The sequence below is a fragment of the Pan paniscus genome, chromosome 4 (assembly GCF_029289425.2).
Source record: "Pan paniscus chromosome 4, NHGRI_mPanPan1-v2.0_pri, whole genome shotgun sequence".
NCBI classification, from domain to species: Eukaryota; Metazoa; Chordata; class Mammalia; order Primates; family Hominidae; genus Pan; species Pan paniscus.
In genome coordinates, this window is record NC_073253.2 from 167,620,102 (window position 1) to 167,637,414 (window position 17,313).

At 50.4% G+C, this 17,313-nt stretch overlaps 1 long non-coding RNA gene across 1 annotated transcript in view; it reads left to right on the plus strand.

Moving 5' to 3' along the window:
• Window positions 1–218: 218 nt before the first annotated feature.
• LOC134730465 (uncharacterized) overlaps window positions 219–17,313 on the plus strand; it is a 58,157-nt gene continuing 41,062 nt past the window's right edge. The window contains exons 1-2 of the long non-coding RNA XR_010112245.1: window positions 219–499; window positions 1,427–1,732. This is a non-coding gene — a long non-coding RNA (uncharacterized LOC134730465). The remainder of the gene's footprint in view (window positions 500–1,426; window positions 1,733–17,313) is intronic.

Consider the following 17,313-nt stretch of genomic DNA (forward strand, 5'->3'; position numbering starts at 1 on the left):
TGTGGGATTCCTCTATCAGCGCCTTGACTTGGGAACTTCCTATCAGCCTGGCCAAGACATTCCCGGAATTCTGCTGCTGTCTGGCGCTCTTCCTCCCCAGTCCTTCCCTCTTGCTCTCCTTTCCTAGGTGTTAAATGTGCACAGCACCCAAACTCTCCCTGCTGCCTTCTGCTCCCTCTCTGTCCTACACAGGTGTTTCCACCAATACATCTCTTTCTCTTGCACATTGAATCCTATCTTGGCATCCGCTTCCTGGAGGACCTGAACTGGCACACCACATGATCACACTTAGCATTGCCAGTAATTTCTGTCTGCCGGATCTGCCCCTTACATACACAGGCTCTGGCTTCTGGGTGGGTTACTTATCTTCCCTGTGTCTCATTTCTAAATCAGGATATGTATTGTACTTACTTTGCAGGGTTATTGTGTGGATTAATGAAAACCAGTGGTTTGGGTAATGCCCTCAGACACTGCATGCGTGGCACACAGTAAGCACTCGGTAAGTGTGGGCTGCTCTTATCATGAGGGCCATGCTATCTGCTGTCTTATCAGCTCAGGCTGCCGTAACAAAATACCATAGACTGCATGACTGGAACAACAGACATTTATTTCTCAAAGTTCTGGAGGCTAGAAATTCAAGTTGGAGGTGCTGGCCAATTCAGATCCTGGTGAGGACTCTCTTCCTGACGTGCAGACAGCCACCTTCTTACTGTGTCCTCACAAGATGGAGAATGAGAGGGAGCTCTCTGGTATCTTTTCTTATAAGGGTGTTAATTCCTTGCCCTCATGATGTCGTCTAACCCTCATTACCTTCCAAAGGCCCATCTCCAAGTACCATCACATTGGGTGTTAGGGATTCAACATGAATTTTGGGGGGTCACCATTCAGTCCATAGAAGTGGGACACAGATGATGCTCAATAAATGTTATTTTCATTCTTTTCGTCTCTCCTTCTCCCTCTGGCAAATAAAGCCTGGACCCTGAGTTTGATTGTGGTTGTGCTATGGAATAACTGAGTGACCTTGGCCAGAGCAGTAAACCCCTTGGAGCCTCAGTTTTCTTTTCTGTAAAATGGGGCTTCGTGGGGGTGATTGTGGGGATTAAATGAGATAGCATGTGAAAAGAGCCTGGCACACAGTAGGTGCTCATTAAACCTGCTATGATGTCACCTTGGGGCTGTTGTCATTCCTCTAGGATCTTTTATCAGGAGTCCTACATTCTTGACTCCTGCCAGATGGGGGCACTCACTGCCTTCTTATTCCTCGTGTGCTCAGTGGACGTCCCTGAGAAGCGGGCTGACTCGCCACCAGAGGGCTTTGTCACCGCCCTTCAAACGATCCTCAGGCAGACAGACAGACAGACAGACAGACAGAGGGAGTCCTGGATGAATGGCAAACCCTTCAGATTCTAATTTGTTTCTCAATCAGTTGCTTCCTCGTGTGAAATGAGGGGACAGACAGCTGATCTTTCTGAGCTGCCCATGGCTGGGACCACTGCCTCCATTCCCAACACCCTGCTGGGGACCCCGCCTTCCAAAGAACATGCCCCAGGCACACAGGTTCGCTCCCGCCATGCACTCCCCGTGAAAGGGAAGCCGTCTGGAGGCAGTGTGGCACCTGAAGACGCTGGAGCTGCTGCTGTCAGGGACACACGCCCTGCCCATTCATCTGCCTTCTGCGCCGGGAGCCCCCGCAGATGCGGAAGATGCAGGGAATGATTCAGCCCCAGCCTTAGTAAGTCAATTTCCACTCATTCACAACTTACGATGGTTTCACACAGGGTGCTGGATTGATGCTTCGTGTTACTCAGCAAGGCTTGCTTCTGCGAGAGGGAGGAGCAGTGGTGGTGGGGGGAACCCTTCCTCGGTGAGGCCTACTTGTCCAGCACAGTGCTCAGGGCCCTGCAAGAGTCCCTGCGGGAGAGTGACTTGCTCAAGGTCACACAGCTCAAGGGGCAAACTGGATTTGAACCCAGACTGTGGGGCTCCAGGGAACCATGGTGGGGTGCACCCCTCCCACCGCCACCAGTCTTAGATTGGCAGCCTTTTGTGGAGCGTCCATGCTGTGCCCAGGCCTGTGCGGGAAGCCTCTGGAAGACGCAGGGACAGTGGCCGGCCTTGTGGCAAGATAGGACACATGTATTGCTATTACTGTTTATTACCACCCTCTCTAACTCTGATCCTTAGAGAAAAAGAAGCACTGAAGAAAATGAGTAAAGAGGAGCAGAGTTTCTTTTTTCCTCCCAAGTGAATGATTGAAAGAAGTGTTTCCCTTCAATTTACATTTCAGTTTGGGCCTTTAAAAGCAGTTCTTTTTTTAGTTGTTTGACTAAATATATCTCTCGGTGAACATTTGCACCGATTTTTGGTTGTCTTGTAATTTTTTTCCTGATGACTGGTGTTATGGTTAGAGTCTGGGTTCTAGAGTCCTGTTGACCTGGGTATGAATTCGGACTCCGTTGCCACATGAGCTGTGTGACTGTGGACAAATAACTTAACCTCTCTGAGACTCATATTCTCATCTGAAAAACAGGGAAATTAGAGTATCTTTCTTACCTGTTCTTTGAAGAACTTTTTAAATATGCTTTTTTTTTTTTTTTTTTTTTAAAGATGAGATCTGGCTATGTTGCCCAGGCTGGAGTACAGCGGCTAATCACAGGCATGATCCTCACACACTGTAGCCTCACACTCCTGGCTTCAAGTGATTCTCCTGCCTCAGCCTCCCAAGTAGCTGGGACTACAGGTGTGTACCACTGCACCTGGCTAATATACTCTTTATTTTTTTGGTGAGACAGAGTCTCACTCTGTCACTCAGGCTGGAGGGCTGTGGTGTGATCAAGCTCACTGCAGTCTCTGCCTCCCAGGCTCAAGCAATCCTCCGGTCTCAGCCTCCCAAGTAGCTGGGACTGCAGATGCGCACCACCATGCCTGGCTAATTTTATTTTTATTTTTATTTTTTTAGTAGAGACGAGGTCTTGCTGCATTGCTCGGGCTGGTCTCAAACTCCTGTACTCAAGCAGTCCTCCCACCTCAGCCTCCCAAAGTGCTGAGATTACAGGCATAAGCCTCCACACCTGGCCTCATATACTTTTTATGATGAAAAATTTCAAAAACAAATAAAAACATAGAGAATAATATAATTTGAAGTCCAATGTACTGATCTTGCAGCTATGTCTTCAACTTCTGGCCACTCTTGTTTCATCAATTTTACTTGTAACTATTATAATATGTATCTCTAAAACAGGGGGCCCCAACCCTGGGGCCATGGACTGGTGTGGGTCTGTGGCCTGTTAGAAACCAGGCCGCATAGCAGGAGGTGAGCAGTGGGTAAGTGAATGAGGGAAACTTCATCTGTATTTACAGTTGCTCCCCGTCGCTCACATTACCCTTGAACTCTGCCTGCTGTCAGAGCAGTGGCAACATTAGATTTGAATAGGAGCACAAACCCTATTGTGAGCTGCGCATGTGAGGGATCTGGGTTGCGGCTCCTTATAAGAATCTAATGCCTGATGATCTGTCACTGTCTCCCATCACCCCTAGATAGGACCGTCTAGTTGCAGGAAAACAAGCTCAGGGCTCCCACTATTCTACACGATGGTGAGTTGTGTAATTATTTCATTATACATTACAATGTAATAATAATAGAAATAAAGTGCACAATACATGTAATGTGCTTGAATCATCCCAAAACCATCCCCTGCCCTCCCCGCCCTGTCCATGGTTTTGGACCGTGTATTTTGTCTTCCACAAAACCAGTCCCTTGTGCCAAAAAGGTTGGGGATGGCCGCTCCACACGGTAAGGTTTTTCTTTTACAACATAACTGTTGTAATCAGGATTATAATTGTAATCCTGATGATCATCTGTGGAGGACTTACTGTGTGCTGAGCCACGCTTTTACAGCCCTTTGAGGTAACAGTGACTATCTTCGTCTGTAGGTGAGAACAAAGAGGCACAGAGAGGTTGAGGATTTTTCCAGGTCACACAGCAGCAAGCAGTGGAGCTGGAGTTTGAAATGAAAGCCTGTCTGACTCTGGAGCCTGTGCCCTTTGCTCTGTGTGTGCTATTATCATCAGCATTCTGTGTGGCTTGTCTGTTTCGATTATAAACTGTTCAAGGTTAGGGCCCCACCTTAGCTTTCTGTATTTTCACAATCTCCAGCTGTTCGATGATTGTCAGACTGATCATCATCATCATCATTGGTTTGCACGACCAGCAAGTGCTTGTTAAATACCTAGCTGTAGGACTGCACTCAGACCCTGTGCATGTAAAAGTCACAGTCTCTGCCCTCTAAGTTTCTTATATAATCTGCCAGAGATCGGTTTAGACATAACAGCAAGATGGGAAAACTGATGGGTATCTTCCTGCTGATGAGGCTGATTTCTTCTCTGTCTGAGTGGCCTCAGATTCCACATGAAGATGAAGATGTGGGCATGAGCTGAACAGACATTCCTCTGTGTCCACTGTTGTGCCATGAGTAGTACTAGAATCTGGGGATAGTGGAGGAAATACGATGTGGGGCCTTTGAGGCCAGGGAGGGAATTTGGATTTTACTCTTAGTGTGATGGGAAACCAGTGGATGGTTTTAAAGCATGATGCAATCCCACTTTGCCACACTCTAGCAAGTGAAATCCCTCCTTTCAGCCTCTTGGGTGGTGGGGCAGGTGCGTCCAGCCAGGTCCTGGGTGCTGCCTGGTGTTCACCCCTTGGCAGCCAGCCACGCTGCTGGCCTGGGACAGGTCCACGCATGCAGCAGACCCAGGCCCTGCTTTCCTTCTGCCTCCGGCTTCCCCGGCATCTCCATGCTGCCTCCAGAGAGGTCCTTCCAGAGGGCTTCACCACATTCCTCTTTGTGGCTTCCATCACCTTCTAGGTAAAGTCAGGCCACTGTAGCCTGCCTGCTTGCCTGATGGGTCCCTCATGATCCGGATCCTACTCACCCTCCTGCATCGCCTCTTCCCGCTGCTGCTCAAGCTCATATGTCTTATGCTCCAGAACCGGCAGCCCCTGTTCTTCCAGACCTCTGGGTCTTTGTCATGCTCTTCCCACTGTCTGCAGTGCTTTCCACCCTGGTTGACCTGGTGAACTCCTAATTATTCATCAAGGCCCAACCTAAAGATGACTCTTCTCAAAGCCTTCCCTGACTTCCCCATGCTTGGGGAGGTGCCTGTTTCTATTGGTGTGCTTTTGGCAGTATGTAACAGACCCCTCAACTAAAAGAAGCTTAAGCAATGAGAAATTGATCATTTCATTTAACAAGCAACCTGGAGGTAGGACAGTTCCAAGATTGTTTGATTCAGGGACAACCAGGTCTTTCTTTTTTTTTTTTTGAGATGGAGTCTTGCTTAGTCCCCCAGGTTGGAGTGCAATGGCGTGATCTCGGCTCACTGCAACCTCTGCCTCCCAGGATCAAGTGATTCTCCTGCCTCAGCCTCCTGAGTAGCTGGGATTACAGGCACCCACCATCATGCCTGGCTACTTTTTGTATTTTTGTAGAGATGGTGTTTTCACCATGTTGGCCAGGCTGGTCTTGAACTCCTGACCTCAGGTGATCAGTCCGCATCAGCATCCCAAAGTGCTGGGATTACAGGCGTGAGCCACCACACCCAGCCACAACCAGGTCTTTCTTCTTTGCCATCTAGGTTGTTGGTGATGACTCCCCTCATGATGACAAAATGGCTGCCACAGCTCCAGACAAATCTGTGTATGACATCCAGAAAGGGGTGGTACTTTGTTTTCCGTAGCAGGGAGGAAAAGCTTTCTCAGGAGCCCCTCTGCAGACTTCCCCTCAGGTTCCCATGGCCAGGATTGGGTCATTGGCACATTCTAAACTAATTCCAGATAAGGAATATGGGATCACATGATTCACTCAAACCAATCAGATTCTCTCTTTGGAGCTAAAGAGGAATCATCTGATCAAAATTGGGGTTTTATTAGCAAGAGAGAAGGGGAAAGGTTATTAGTTAGTGTGGTCGTTGGCCTCCAGGATGGCCCCCAACGATTCCACCTGCTGCGATGCCCAGCCTTGTATTGCTACCTCTCACCTTGCACTGGGTTGGTTTGTGTGACCAATAGCATGGGGCAGAGGTGATGGTATTTTGCTTTTGAGATGAGGTTGTAAGCACTGTGGTTTCCATCTTGGCTTCTCTCTTGCTAACTCGTGTGCTCTCTCTTCCCCTTGGGATGCTTATTCTGGGGGAGGCCGTGTCTTGAGCAGAGAGGCCCATGTGGCCAGGAGCTGAAGCCCACAGCCATACTAGCATGCCTGGGAGCAGATCCCCAGCCCCTTCAGAGGCTGTGGCCCTGGCTGAGAGCTTGACTGCCACCCCCTCCGAGAGACCATGAGCCAGAGGCACACAGCTGAGTGCTTCTGGATTCCTGACCCTTAGAACCACATGAAATGTCGGACGTCTATTGTTTTGGACTGCTAAGTTTGGGGGTAACTTGTTATGTGGCAGTAGATAACTAATACAGCTGGCAAACAACAGTGGCTGCCGAGGTGCACTCCACTGCCCCCTGAAATTGCCATCAGAGCATTGTTTCATAATCTGTGTTCGTCTGTTCCCTCTACAAGCTTGTGAGTGGCTTGATTTTCCACTTCCATGTGCACGGGGGTCTGGAGTGTGCATGTGTGCATGCTTGTGTGTGTGTGCATGCTCGTGTGTGTATGTGTGCATGCTCGTGCCAGTGTGCATGTGTATGTGAGTGCATGCTTGTATGTGCATATGTGTGCTGTGTGCATGCTCATGCGTGTGTGCACGTGTGTGCTGTGTGCATGCTCATGCGTGTGTGCACGTGTGTGCTGTGTGCATGCTCGTGCGTGTGCACGTGTGTGCTGTGTGCATGCTCGTGCGTGTGTGCATGTGTGTGCTGTGTGCATGCTCGTGCGTGTGTGCATGTGTGCTGTGTGCATGCTTGTGCGTGTGTGCATGCTTGTGTGAGCGCATGCTTGTATGTGCATGTGTGTGCTGTGTGCATGCTCGTGCGTGTGTGCATGTGTGTGCCGTGTGCATGCTTGTATGTGCATGTGTGTGCCGTGTGCATGCTCGTGCGTGTGTGCATGTATGTGCCGTGTGCATGCTTGTGTGTGTGTGCATGTGTGTGCCGTGTGCATGCTCGTGCGTGTGTGCATGTGTGTGCTGTGTGCATGCTCATGTGTGTGCTGTGTGCATGCTCGTATGTGTGTGCATGTGTGTGCTGTGTGCATGCTTGTGTGTGTGTGCATGTGTGTGCTGTGTGCATGCTCGTGTGTGTGTGCATGTGTGTGCTGTGTGCATGCTTGTGTGTGTGTGCATGTGTGTGCTGTGTGCATGCTTGTGTGTATGTGTATGTGCATGTGTGGGGGGGATCAAGTCCACCAATCTTCTTTGAGACTCCTTCCTACTGGGTTGTCCATGGATTCAAGACAGTGTCTAATTTCCTCTGTATCTCTGAGACCTGGCATGGGGCTTGTCACAGAGTGGCCTCAGGGAATTTGGTGGAATCAAGAAAATGAATAGGATCCTGGGGTGGGTGAGAACCCGGTTGGCTGCTATGACAACTGTAGCATGGAGGACTCAGAGCAGCCTGGGTCCTGTTGATGATCTGGGAGGTTTTGCAGTAATTTTTCTGTGAAATGGCTTGGGGAGTGGAAGGCAGTTTCCATTCTCACCATCTTGGAAAGACGGTGCCCAGAAGCATGGAGCAGGGTGTGAGGAGGTGACAGGAGTGCTCTCCCAGGAACAGAGTTCTCCCACTTCCATGTCCTCAACTGTGCATTGCCATAACTACTCCAAGTCTGCATTTGTTTACTGAAGACCTACTACGTGCCAGTCTCTTGGCTGAGCACTTTCCAATCAGCTGTGGTCCATAAGCCTCTCCAGGGCAGGAGCTGTGTCTATCTTGTCAATAACACAATGCCAGGCACATAGAAGGTGCATAATACATACTTTGTGAGTGAGTGAATGAATGAACAAATGAATGAATGAAATGAGTGAGTGAGTGACTCTGGCTGCTGCCTCACATAAAAGATAAAAGGAAGTTAGCCTTGGAAAAGTTAGGCAAAGGGAGGATAGGCAGAAGGGTGAGTAGGATGGGAAGAATGTTCCAGGCACAGGAAGCCGCATATGCAAAGGCCCTGTGGTGAGAAGAAGCTTGCAATTGGAACCCAGGCTCCATAAATGGCTCTTTCATCATACCCCATGGTCCTCTGAGGTAAGTCCTTTTATTACCACCACTCTCAATTTGAAAAGTCCTTTCCATCCCTCCAAAGGGTTATGGAGAACATATAGAATAGTGAATTGGAGTACAGACTGCCTGGGCCTGGGCCCGGCTCTGCCTCTGAATAGCTGTGTTTACCTGGGGTACTTGTTTCAGTGTTTTTATCTGCCAAGTAGAGGCAACAGCAGAACCTACCTCATGGGGTTTTTGTGTCACTAAATGGGCTCATAGAATATATTATTATCTCGTGGGAAGCAGAGCTGTGCTGAGTCAAACCCAAACTCAGTGCCTTGGTTAGACAACCCTCTTGTGGGGCAGAAGGACAAGAGCGTTGGCCATCCCCTACTGCAGGTGGGAGCGTGCAGTCAGGCCTGTTCCAGCCTCTCTCTTCTGCCTGAGTCCCCCACCCCTTGGCGTTGATCAGAAAGGACATTGGGGCAGAAGATTTGTCCTTTGTATGAGGCCTCCATGTTCTGAGAGTTGGTGACGGTGATGGGCCCGTTGTCTCTGTTTCCAGACAGTTCCAGACAGGACCAAGCGTGGCTGCGTCAGAAAAGCATGGAGTGAGACAAAGCTGCTATTTTAAGGCAGCTGCAGGAGCTCAGAGGGCGCGCCTGTGTTCTCCTGTCACAGGCTTGTCAGAGTTGCTGGAGTGAGCTTGGAAGTCAGGGCAGAGGGGGCAGGACAAGGAGAGGAGGGGTCCTCGGCTGACTCACAGACAGACTTGGGAAAGCCAGGGTCCCAGAGGAAACCAGACACAGCAGGGGGAACTTCAACAGGGGCATCTGTATGGGGCAGGGAAAATGTTTATAATCACAGGCTGCGCAAATGGCCATAGAGATCATTTAGGCAAATACCCCCATTTCACAGGTGAGAAAACTGAGGTGAGAGACGCAAGTGTGGTGGAGGAGCAGAGGCTTCTTTTCTTTGTAAATCAGTGAAGCATTTTGTTTTAAATAATCACTGTATTAAATAGTATTAATAGTATTAAATATTATTATTTATACTTATATTTATAATAATAATAATTATTATTAATACCGTATTAAATAGTATTAAATAAGGTATGGCACATTAATACTATAGTCCTTTGTCATATTTAAAAAAAAAAGATCTGTGTGAACCAACTTAGATTTCTAAGACTTGTTAAGAGAAAAAGAAGTTGTAAGAGAACGTGTACAGCATGTACTTATTAAAAAACAGAGGCAAAGCAAGATTTCCTATTTCAGTAGGTCCAGGTATGGCTATCAAGGCTTTGAGAAAGTTCTGGAAGGATGTTAGCCAAATGGAGTAGGATGGTCAACCTTCAGAGGGGACGGGATGGGGAGTGTGGGGCAGGGGACCTTCACTTCATCAGGATTGTTCCAATTGTTAAGAGAACCTTTTCGTGTGTTACTTTTGTCATTAAAACACAGGATACATAATATTTCTTAAAAATTGTTTTCCAAAGGCTTGTTTGGCCTTGAGGCTGGCTTTGTCCAGAAAGCATTTCTCTCCTGGGTATCAAACCCTGTGAAACCCTGGCCTCTCCTCTCTGAAGCCTCACTCTGCTCCCTCTCCCCCACCACACACTGGATTTTATAAAATACAGAAAAATGATAAAAATGCTAATTAAAAGACATTCACTCAACTCCTGCCCGAAGGAAGGCCATGAGAAGATGCTTTTTCTCATGATGCCTCAGGCTTCCAGGAAATTCCCGAGCCCTGGGGGCAAGGCCTGTGGGGGTGCACCACCTCCCAGAGAAGCGATCAGAGGTAGGGATAGAGCCCCTGCATCCCTCTTCAGAGCGTGGGGTGCTTCCGCTTCGTCACTTCCCACTCTTTGTCTTGAGATAAGCAGTCAGCACCCTGGACACGCTCTTCCCAGAAAAACGCACAGTTTTCATTATTTAACAATGTTTGCATATTTGCTAGTTTTTCAAAATTAATTTTTAGGAGCATGAATAAAATAAGAATACATTCTCCATGATGGGAAAGGGAGTTCGGGAAGAAAAGCAAGCACCGTAGATGGGCTAAAGTCGCTTTGAACAGCCCCCCTCTCCAGGGGTAACCACTGTTAACAGTTTGGTGCAGATCCTTCCAAACCTTTTCCTAGGTGTTTATATGGAGTTACTTGGACTCATAGAACTCTGTGATGGTGGTGTGTGTGGAGGAGGGTTAAACATGACCGCAGCCAGTTGTATGCATGGGGTGATGACAGTTTGCGGTTGCTGGGCTGTAAATTCCACATGGTGATTCCATCTTTGTCCTGTTCCTCATGGTTTCCCCCTGCCTGGTGCATGGCAGGTGTCTGCGAGGTCCCCACTCTGCCTGGCTTCCATCTCCAGGCATGGCCTCGTGACTGGCACTCTGTTGCGGTGTCAGACACTTGAACGAGCCTCTGTTCCTAACAGTGCCTCAGACAGGAGGCTTGGGGGTACGACCAAGAGGGGAGTGGCCAATCAGAGGCACTCCTGGGAGGGACAGCCCTGGAGATCGGAGCCTTGTTGGGTGGCCGTGTGGCCCCAGAGAGAAGAGAAGCGGGAGGAGAAGGTTTTGTGGAAATCCAGAGGGGAGAGGGCAGGGCTGGGACTCCTCAGAACTTCCCTTGGGAAGAAATGGCGAGCTGTGATTTGGGAGTGGGCCTTCGAGGGTCCTCAGTGGGGAGGCCCATGTTGGGGGCTTGGATCACAGCCACTGGGAAGCTGCTGATGCCCTCCCCAACAGAAGTCTATCAGACATCCCAACCATGTGGAGAAAGTAGACCTGGTGACCAGTCTGGAAGGGAAAAAGAGACCATCTTTAGATATGAATAGGCCTCTTGACCAAACGAGATAGGAAAACCCACTTCCCGTGCTTCTGTGGAATTATGCTCAGATCAGCGTGGGCCCCAGTCTGGACTCAACACTTCCTGACTCTGAGCACTTCATGTTTCCTACCTGGCAGTAGCAGGCTGTGTCCTGAGCACACTGCAGAATCTTAGCCAGCCTCAGCTCACCTGCTCTTCAAGGGCCCTACCACATGTAAGATGGAGGTATTGAGTTCTGGAATAAACTTCATTGATTCATATGTGTTGATCATCTGCATGTGTCTTAGTCCATTTTCGCACTGCTATAAAGAAATACATGAAACTGGGTAATTTATAAAGAGAAGAGGTTTAATTGGCTCACGGTTCTGCAGGCTGTACAGAAAGCATCGCTGGGGGGAGGCCTCAGGAAACTTATAATCATGGCAGAAGGTGAAGAGGAAGGAGGTGCATCATCCTAGGGCCGGAGCAGGAGGAAGAGAGGGAAGGGGAGGTACCACACACTTGTAAACAACCAGATCTCATGAGAACTCACTCACTATCATGAGAACAGCAAGGGGGAATCCACCCGCATGATCCAATCACCTCACACCAGGCCCCTCCTCCAACATTGGGGATTACAGTTTAACATGAGATTTGGGCGGGGACACAAATCCCAACCATATCAGTCAGTATCAGGGTTCTTTGGTTGCAAATGACAGAGTAAAAGCTCATGTGCTCTGCTGTCCAAGGCAGCATCCTCCAGGACTTCTCAGTTTCTCTCCATTTCAGGGGTTGGCTTCTTCAGCGAGGCCCCTGTGGTTGGGTTGACCTTCCCTCTGGTCCCAAGACAGCTGCCAGCAGCACCCAGAGCTACATCTTCCTTCATTCACATCGAGTGGGAAGAACAGGCACCTCTCTGCAGCATTCCCAGCAAAGCCTGGAGTTTCCTTCTGATGGGTCATCTAGGGTCACAGGCTGTCCCTGGAGCGGGTCAGCTCAGCTGGGGCATAGGCACTTGAGGTGGCCAGGCCAGTCACAAGTCCACCGTGGAGTGGGGTCAGTCAATTTCCCTGACTGCCTCAAGGAGAGTGGGCGGCAAAAGCCCTGCGCCCCTGAGGCAACAGGAACATGGAGCCTTCTCCGTGTGCCCGCGAGGTTGGAAGATGAAGCGGGTGTCGGATCATAGGTGAGGATGGAGGCTCCTGCGTCCACACGCACCCCACAGTCGGACTACCTGACCTGGGGGGAGAGGTGCAACTACCCCAGTGCTTTTAATATCACCCTGTGGTGGCTGGGTGTGGTGGCTCATGGCTGTATTCCAAGCACTTTAGGAGGCCGAGGCAGGCGGATCACTTGAGGTCAGGAGTTCGAGACCAGCCTGGCCAGCATGGTGAAACCCCGTCTCTACTAAAAATAAAAAAATTAGCTGGGCATGGGGGCGGCGCCTGTAATCCCAGCTACTTGGGAGGCTGAGGCAGGAGAATCACTTGAACCCGGGAGGTGGAGGTTGCAGTGAGCCGAGATTGTGCCACTGCACTCCAGCCTGGGCAAAGAGAGCAAGACTCCATCTCAACAACAAACAACAACAAAAAAGATAAAAATAAAAATCACCCCATGGGGATCGTTGCTTTTAGAACCTAGATTTCCCAAGAGAGAATATCAAAATCTATCATTTTATGAGCGAGGAAACAGGAAAGTTATGACTTGTCCAGGTCACACAGCAGCTCGGGGCCAGAGCTGATGGCAGAATTCAGGGGTTTTGACTCCCAGGGGAGTGCTCAGCTTAGGGGAGTGATCAGCCAGGCGTGTGATTCATTGCAAGAGGCAGGGGTAAATAAATGCTCCTAAGTGGAGGTGGGTGAACTATGGGCCATGGCGGGGGTCGTTCCTGCAATGTCTCTTCTGTGTCCTGGGGTGGGTGGTGGGGGCTGCCAAGGAACTAGCTGGGCCCTCGCTAGTCGAGCGTGACTCTAGGCCCTGGCCTGATAAAGTGGGCAATCCCAGAAGCTCCCAAAATGTGTGGCATGTCTCCCTGCTGATATGGAGCCAGAGAGATCTGCCACTTGCCAGCTGTGTGACTTTAGGCAAGTTACTTCACCTCTCTGTTGCCTCCTCAGGTGTGTAATGAGACCAACCACCCTGCTTCTCTAGGGGGCTGGGGGGAAGGAATGAGACAAGACGTGAAACGTCCAACACGGTGGCTGTCCCTGGTCAGTACCCAGGAACTGTGCATGGCTCCCCACAGGGGCACGGACGGTCCATCCTTAGGCACATGCGTTTCCTCAGGTAGCTCCTGGCTTAGTCTCAGGACTGGGCCTGAGGGTGCCTGGGAAGGAATGGGCATTCTGCCTGGCATCTGCAGGTGAACAGGAATTGCTTCTAGAATGCCAGGCCAGCTTGGGCATGCTGCTCCTGAGGCCCAGCTGCCCACTGGCCACCCACACTCTGGGGAGGCTCTTTTCCTGGCCCTGCTTCTGGGGTTCCAAGGGGAGGCCTCGGGTCATCTGCTGGGAGCAGCTGCAGGATGAAGACAGGGTGACTCACCTGCAGACAGGGAGGCCAAGTCAAGGGATCAAAACAAGACAGAGACTTCTTTTCTTCCCTAGGGACTATGAGAAGATCGGAAAGGGACCCACGCATCATCAGTTATTCATGAGGTCTGCAGGAACCCGTGCAAAAAGCCCAGCTGGGGAGCAGGGTGGGGTGATGGTGAGAAGCCCTTCTGGACAGGTTCCCTCCCCGAGCTAAGCAAAAGCGTTGAGGTGACACGTGTCACCTGTTCCTAGAGGATCTGCACTGAAGGCGGGGCAAGCAGGACCTGCTGTACACAGTACAGGGCCTTTCTTCCCACAGCTGCGTCCTGCAGTGGTGACACTCTTGCACATAAGGGGTGGTTAGCCACATTGTATGAATAAGAACACTGAGAGGCAGGGAGAAGTGACTTTTCCAAGGTCTCACTGCTATGAAATGGCCAAACTAGGGATGAATGAAAGGCATGTGCTCATCTGAAGGGGAGTCAGTATTTGTTGGGCATCCACTGCTGCTCTGTGTGCTGTGGGTACCGCAGTGAACAAAGCACAGCTTTTGCCCTTGTGGGGCTTATATTTTATTTCTGAGGTAACAGACAATTAACAAGCATGTAAATAGATGCATGAAATAATTTTAGGGAAGGATAAGTGCTAACGGATGGGCTGAGGGAAAAGAGAAGATAAGAGACGAGATGGCATGCAGGGTCATGGGCACTGTAAGTGGCTAGGCCTGTCACAGGTCATCCCCGCAATGGGGTCTGTCAACTTACCTGACTGCTGTGCAGCCTAGGGTTGGGGACAGTGGGCAGAAAAACCCCTGTAGCAGGGACGGGCTGCTAGTTTAGATGGGGTGGCCAGGAAGGGCCTCTCTGAAGAGGTGACATTTGAGCTGAGGCCTAAATGAAGCAAGGGACTGAACTTTAAAGGTCCAGGAAGAACATTCTAGGCAGGATCACAGCAAGTGCAAAGGCCCGGAGACTGGAGGCTGCTTGGTGTGTTCAAAGTGCGGCAAGGAGGCTGGTCTGGTGTAGGGCATGCAGAGTGGTAGGAGATGGGGTTAGATTGGGGCTTGGGACCAGAGGTGGGGGCCCTTGGAGGCCACAGTAAGGAAAGAGACTTTGGGAGGAATATGAGATGCTGAGGCCGCAGAGTGCCTGAGATGGCCTCCCTCCCTTCCAGGTCAGATCATTCCAGATTTCCTGGTCTCCTTCCCTCCTGAAGAACCACTGGAGGAACGAGGACTCCCAGCCTGTGGAAGGAAAGGGTGAGGGGCCCACAAGTCTGTCTTCACACACCTGAAGAGCTGCTGCCACCGCTGTCTGCCTCATCCCTGTCATTTCTTTCTCTTTTATTTTTTTGAGACTGAGTTTCGCTCTATCGCCCAGACTGGAGTGCAGTGGTGCAATCTCAGCTCACTGCAACCTCCGCCTCCTGGGTTCAAGCGATTCTCCTGCCTCAGCCTCCCGAGTAGCAGTAGCAGGGATTACAGGTGCACGCCACCATGCCCAGCTAATTTTTGTATTTTTAGTAGAGATGGGGGTTCACCCTGTTGGCCAGGATGGTCTCAAACACCCGACCTCAGGTGATCCACCTGCCTTGGCCTCCTAAAGTGCTGGGATTACAGGCATGAGCCATTGCGCCTGGCCTCCTGTCATTCCTTCAGTGTGATGCCCTGTGCCTGGCCTGAGAGATATGCACATGATCTTGTTTACCGTATGCCCCTCCACAGCCCTGGGAGGAGGCACACATACTGTCATCCTACATGACAGATGAGAAAACTGAGGCTCAGCCAGGCCAGGCTTACTCAAGTCCACACAGCTGGAAGCGGAGCAGACCGGAGCCAGATGTTGAGACAATGCTCTTAGCCCAGGGCAGGTCTTTGAGGACTCTCACATGTCTGCAGCTGGGACCCCCTCCAGACCATGAGCCTCTCAACCCCTCCCTGAAGAGGCAGTGGTGTGCTTTATCCACGGATGCTTGCGTCTCCAGCTTTATCCACGGATGCTTGAGTCTCCAGCTTTATCCACGGATGCTTGCGTCAGCAGCTTTATCCATGGATGCTTGCGTCTCCAGCTTCCCTTCTTCTGCAGTCCGATGCTCTACCCCTGAGCTATACCCCCGCACCTTCCCTTCTTCTGGCTTCTGGGTCTTCCAGGAACCTTGGACAACCTGTGAAGCCATTAGCACTATCAGCCTGTAATAGGGAACTAGGAGCCCTGCTGACCAGGGAGTCTCTGGTGAGAAATTGCATTCTAGCACCTTCTTGACTCCTTACTAGATGAGCACCCGTGAGAATGGAAAAGGGGATTCTTTAAAGTGAGAATGAAGTTGGAGCCATTTAGAACTAGATGTTAGGCGGCTATTGTGGCTGAAGTCTGTAATCCCAGCTACTCGGAGGCTGAGGTGGGAGGATCACTTGAGCCCAGGAGCTCAAAGCTGAACTCAGGGCTGAGTTTCAAAATAGGGGTTCTAGTTTGCTTCAAGGTCTGGCCACTTGTTAGATTTGGGAGCTCAGGCAAGTCATGTTTGCTCCTTGGACCTCAGTTTCTGTGTCTAAAATCCAATGGAAATCTGCTTTGCTGCCTCACAGGGAGGCTGTGAGGATCCAAAGAAAAAAGGTTTGTAAATGGGACAAGATGGGATAGGGGTGTGTACTGGCAGAGAAAAAGGAGAAGGGCTGGGCGCAGTGGCTCACGCCTGAAATCCCAGCACTTAGGAGGCCAAGGCGGGTGGATCACCTGAGATCAGGAGTTTGACACCAGCCTGGCCAACATGGCGAAACTAAAAATGGTATCTACTAAAAATACAAAAGTTATCCGGGCCTGGCGGCGGGTGCCTGTAATCCCAGTTACTTGGGAGGCTGAGGCAGGAGAATTGGTTGAACCTGGGAAGCGGAGGTTGCAGTGAGCCGAAATCGCACCACTGCACTCCATCCTGGGCGACATGAGTGAGACTCTGTCTCAAAAAAAAAAAAAGAAAAAAAAAAAAAAAACAAAGAAGGAGAAGGACATGCACCATCCAGACAACAGGAGTAAGATAGAGAGGTGGACACACCACCTGTTTCCCCCAGGCTGATGAGTACCAACATTCTAATGACAGGATCCATTTTTGGGCTCTGATCCTGTGCCAGGCTCTGGAAGAGGTGCTGGGGCCAGAGGAGCAACAGAAGTGACATAGCTCTGGGCTACATGGAGCTTAGGAGCAGGGACTGCAGTTTAGATAATCAAAGTGGTGTTCTGAAGGGGACACTTGTTTTTGGAGCAGTAACAGGGACATGAGCCAGTCTGAAGTCAGGAAGGACTTCCTGGAGGAGGTGACCCTAAGCTGAGAGCCAAGCATGAGGGAGGTCACAGGCAGTAGAGGACAAGCACTCTGAGCAGAGAGGGCCCAGCTGGGGAAGCCAGTGCAGACTGGAAAACCACGTGCTAACATTGCCAGAGGGATCACAGCCCCATGGAAAGCAAGGCACTGCTGCCTAGGGACGTTCTCTTCTTAGGGCCTCTGGAGGAGCCAGTGAAATAGGGGATCTTGCCCTCCTGGAGCGCTGGGACTCAGAGAGTTTGAGTGCTTCACCTAAGGGCATTCAGCCTACAAGAGAGTCAAGGGAAGGTTCAGATTTAGGGGAAGGAGTCTTGAGAATATACCCCGAGGACAATGAGGATACAGTTGGAGGGCTGAGGTGGATTTGTTCCTCCAGGCAATGGGGAGCCAAAGATGTTTTAGAGCACAGCAGGTTCCCAGCACCCATGAGAGCCATTTAGCTCCAGTGTCAGAAAGCTCAGGACAGTTGCTGGGGACAATGTGCCATGGTCTGCCACGCCACA